This window comes from Argiope bruennichi, chromosome X1, assembly GCF_947563725.1.
Source record: "Argiope bruennichi chromosome X1, qqArgBrue1.1, whole genome shotgun sequence".
NCBI classification, from domain to species: domain Eukaryota; kingdom Metazoa; phylum Arthropoda; class Arachnida; order Araneae; family Araneidae; genus Argiope; species Argiope bruennichi.
In genome coordinates, this window is record NC_079162.1 from 63,118,132 (window position 1) to 63,123,897 (window position 5,766).

Genomic DNA, 5,766 nt, shown 5'->3' on the forward strand with positions numbered 1-5,766 from the left:
GCTTGCCCCTGTCGACATGAAATTGAGAGTTTAGTCGATAAAAGCCTTCACCGCTTCGAAACTGTTGCGTAGAACTGGATATAAACGAATATGATAGTTTAAAAATTACCTTAAAATCAATATATCGTAATCATTTAAAATATTCAGGTAACGATTTAAATCGGCATCGACTAGTCGACAGGATGACAAGTCAATAAGATGTATTTATGATAATTTTTGGTCGGCTGACTAACAACTTAATTCGATGGACGACGATGATGAAATCCGCAGATTTCACATCTGATCCAATTGCCGTTCATTTAGCTTGTAATCTGCATTATCTGTGGCAGAGTAACCTATAAGGTGCCAGGCGAATAAGATGACTTATTTCTGCTAATTGAAAATTAAATTTTACAGCTACGGATATTGAACCATTTATATTATGCATGGATAGGGTAGATTGTTTTTTGATTCAGTTTAGTTTAGTTATATTAGCATCCCGTTTTAAAGTAACGCTTTGGCTATTTTGCGAAGGACCTCGTAATTTTGAACCGCAATCAGACAGCGAGGGCTATACCTAAGCTGACACCCCATATCCAAACTTCCACACCACACCAGCGGGAGGACGTTTGGCTCCGACGGATTTAACGTGCACCAAACCCACTTACACGACGTTGGAACCGGGTCTCGAACCTGAAAACTTCCGGTTTCGCTACCGAGACTTTACTACTAAGCCACCGGTTCAGAATTCACTGAATCAGGAAAACATTGAATGTCGGAAATGAATTTGCAAACATTTCAAATCTATTGTGCTTATTTTATTATAATTAATGCTTCAAGTAAATTTATTAAAACATTGGAAACTATTGACGTCAACTTCTGCAATATGCATGCTAAGATGAGTTGCTTTATAGTAGCTAAACTGTGGGAATTTACTATAAATCATCGGATTAAATAAATTGTGCAATTGTTAATTAGGTTTATTTAACAGTAAAAAAAATCCGTTTTTTGTAAATCTGATTAGGTTACAATTATTTCACTAATGAAATATTACCGACTGCAACTGATGACAAAAAATAAAGACATGCGATATTGTAGCGTTTTAGCTACACTAAAATAATTTATCTAAACATTCGTTAAGCTTGTTATATAAATTAAGACCTAAAATTTTCAGATTATACATGCAGTATTTATTATAACTACGCAAAAGAGAAGTAAAATTTTTAATTTTTCATTCCATTATTCTTCCTAACATACGATTCCTATAGTTCCAAAATTTTGAATAGACGCTTTGTTAAGATATTTTTATCCAATGATTAAAAATAGAATGTTCACATAAAACACATTAAGAAAAACCAATGCATGCAATAGAGGGGGAAAAACTTATTTTTGAGGGAATATTAGCTTATAGTAGTTCTGAAGGGAACAATTACTTTACGATGTGACTAAAAATAAAGATAGGGGAGTAGAAACTCAAATCCTAGTTGTTTTTGAATAAAATGCATGATCCTTTTTTACCCTATGCACGCGTAAATAAATACAAAGAGAAACTAAAGTTTAAGTAGTTCATTTTCATATCTTACTAAGGAAGGCACAATAGAATAGACTTGTATATATATTTACAAAATATTTTTTCCAGCCTTCTTAAAAATCACAATATTTTTTATACGTTCTAAATTTTCTTGTTTAAACAATAGTAAATTTTTGTTCCTGCCCACGAGCTCATTCGTCTCAAACTCGTAACACATTTGAATTCCTTCTCGTTGTTGCTATATTTATTTAAAGATTCTTTAAGTAAATAACTACGCTTACAATTTTTTAAACCGAATTTTGCGGAAATGTTTAATATTTTTTTATTACTTATTCTGGATTTCTGAAAAGTTTCTTTTAAAAAGACGTTTGGATAACGATTCATTTATGGTCTTTTTAAGAAGCCCTTTAAATTGAAAACATATCAACCTATCCTAGCCTATGTGTTAAAAGTATATAGGAAAGTAACATATTCTTACAGCAAATTGATTATGTTAAATCTATTGAAATATGGTACAACGCCTCTGATGACAAAATAAGGAAGCTACAAAAAAAATAAAGTAAATCGGCCAAAAAGTTCAGTTAGAAAAATATACCTTATACCATAATAAAAATACAGAAAAAAGTTTCATGAAGTTATCTTTAAAATTGACGAAGATATTTGCGATCAAAGTTATGAACTTTCAGTGACATAAACGAAAATAATAATAACAACAACAATAATAATAATAAAAAATCTGACAATAGCACTTGGGGGGGGGGAGTAATCTGAGGATATATTTTTCATTTTCAGGACGAACTCTTTTTCGCGTCATAAAAATAAATTAATATTTACTTAATACTATGACTGTAATACAAACAATCTTTTGATAGCCAGTAAAAGAAACTGAGAACATTATTTTACAAATATCCCAGCAAACTTTCAACAATGAAAGAAAAATTAGATCAATATCTGAATAAAAAAGAAAATTTAGAGGATGAAAGATTTTACTGAGCTAATTCCTTATTTCAGTTATATGTAAAATTAATTATTAAGTTATTTTGAAGCCAAACTAGAGAAACTATATTTGCCTCCCACCCCGTTGGTAATAGATGCCACCTTCTGCGGCATATGTTTATTAAAAATAGATTATGTATTAATAAAGGAAGAAATAAAAAAATATATACACTTTAATTTATTTTAAATACATTTTTATTATAATAGATTTATTAACATGCAGAGAATATATCAATTAAATGATAATTCAAACTGAAAATTCTAGTAAAATCAATGAAATCTAAAAATCCGCAAACCAAAAAACGCATCTAAAAATACAAACAGAACAAGAACCACAAATTAAAATATAAATGGGACTGAACAAAATCACACACTGATGATCACATAATAAATCCATCAAAAACAAATGACTAAAAACTAACTTTGGTGGCATATATTTCTATTCTAATACATTATCAATATACAGCAATATTGGAATATTTAAAGATCACAGTCCATCATCTATGCAATACTCAAATAACTTACAGCTACACTTAATAAATGCAATACATTTATAAACATACCATAACATCTTGCATAATACCACTGAAACCAAATGAATATCTTGATTTGACTAATATCTACAATAACATTGATTAGCAACCCAAAATAATAAAATGCATAAACTTCGAAATAAGACTAATTAAGCACACACAAAAAAAATGAAGAAGGTTAAAAATTAGCCAGGCAAGTATTAGAATTTAAACAATCACATAGCAAAATAATAATTAAAAAAATGCCTGAGTGAGTGAGCAAATAGCAATTTGAATTCTATATGAATTTATACATTATAATGGAATTAAATATACTTTTCTGAATTTTAAAATAATTTATTGGCACACAAGATATTAACTTTACTCAGCAACTTGATTTTTTTTTCTGTTCATTATTCTGATTTCCTATTTATTTAAAATAGAGATTCAGAATAATAATTGTTTGACAAAAGGCTCACACTCAAAACAATAAAACACACTAGATAAAACTGACAATAAAGCAAATTACGTCAAGATAGTTATTATTAACAAATATATTAAAAGAATATTAAAGAGCTAATAGTGTAACATGATACTGAATATTTTCAAAACAAATTCTACTATCTACAATGCAACATGTTAAAATTGATAGACCAATTAATTATGCTGGAGTTTTGACAAAATTGCCCTCTATAATTTAAAAAAGTAAAAATGAAATGCTTAGTTAAAATATAAGTCAAGACATATACATGCAAAATTCACCACTGCTTGTATGACAAATTGTAAAGCAAAAATAAAACTGAAATGAAGAAAATGTAATATTTTTAATTCCAAATGCTTCTAAAACAAAAGTCACCAGACAAAGCATTAAAAAGTTTATCGAAATAAACAATATGACTGACAAGGAATTTCAACACATCATAAATAGTAAATTCGATGAAATTAAAAACGCTAAGAAGTGAAATACACAACCCACTTACAACATATATCACAATAAAAATCAAAAATAATACTGCTGCCTTTTTTTAAATGACCACTAATTTTACTAAAAAGAACAAGTGCATATTCTAAATAGCACCATACTAAAGGTCATAATAAATGTACCAATTACTTTTGTTATGGGTGTAATTTCCACATTATAGAAAGCAAAAAAGACTACAGAGGAAATTTCTAATCTAGAGTAAATTTTAAATGTAGGAATGTGCAACCATTTATGTGCTTTAATATATATACTTATCTGAAAAATCAATCTTAATATTAAAAATGATTTTATGTTTAAACAATATAGAGCTTTTCAAATTTCATGTACTTGATGAAAAACATTATTTATATGAAGAAGAGAAGGACATAAGATTTATAGAATTTTTTTTTATGCCAGTATTCATTTATGCAGTAAAAACTTCAAAATCAAGTGAAAGCTTTAAAAGGATAAATTTAATTAATTCTAAGGTAATGCTCAATTGTTAAATAGTATCAAGTTTTACATTGCATGAATATAAAATTAAGCAGCAAATACAACAATACTTGAAACAAGATCTAGTTAAAGAAACAAAATGCATGCAATGCAATGTTAGGACTAGAATTGAAAAGGGAAAGAAAAACGGCGCAGAATTCAGTAATGAAATCTTTTGAAAGAAATATACACAATTGCACACACACATACATACATACATACAAAACAATACTCTAAATAAAAATATGTCAAATAAGAAATAAAAACTAGATAAAATATGAGACTTAACCAAAAAAAGAAAATTGAGCACATTACATCTAAGGAAAGAAATCAACTTATAAATAATATTAATTTTTATTCTTCATTATATTTAAAATTTAAAGCTGGCTGATATAAATTCAAGCTCCTGTTAGTTTCATAAATAATATGAAAAAACTAGCATAGCATAATACCCAAAGAATTATGAAAGTTTCAAAACAAACTTTGTAAAGCAGGAGGTAATAATAAAAAAAAAAGGTTCTTTTAAAAAAATCATTTAGTTTAGTCATAAGGCTGCAGGGACGGCTGATATAATCTGGCAAATGATTAAACCTTCACTTTGCATATTTTATTTTATATTTTAATTCTAAAAATTATATTGTAACATATTTCCGGAAAAAGAGAAAAAAATATACTTAATCAATTAAAAAAAAAAATCGTACTCTTTTCAAAGAAAATAATATTTAGCAATTCGTAATATAGTATTATTATAGAAAATTGTCTTTCAAAGCAATACAGCTTATTTAAAGTACATTGTATTTAGTCTCCTAAAAATCAGTAACATTAGAAGCCTACATTTCTGTCACGATTGTGTTCATAAATGTCAAAAATATTTGATAAAATTATGATTCCTATACTTTTGAACCTTTAGCTTCTGAGACAAAGCTAGTTTTCCATTTATTACAGTATTTAACTAAAATTTTATTTGAATACTAATATATAAAAATATTTACATGTAGCAATCTTTCGAAAAAAATGTATAACAAGGAAAACCACCAACAATGATATATCATCCATTCACAAACTTAACACTACACATCTTTTCAATATTAACTGAAAAGATGAGTGCACATTGTTTGAATAGTAATAGTACTCAGCATCATATATTTTATGAAGCAGAGAACAATATTTTACAAATTTACAATAGTTTGGCACTAATTTATCAGTTGAAATACATTCGAAACATACTCTTGAAATCAAATACAAAGGAAAAACTATTATATTACCTTTTAAGATAAAAAGATTTAAAAAAAAAA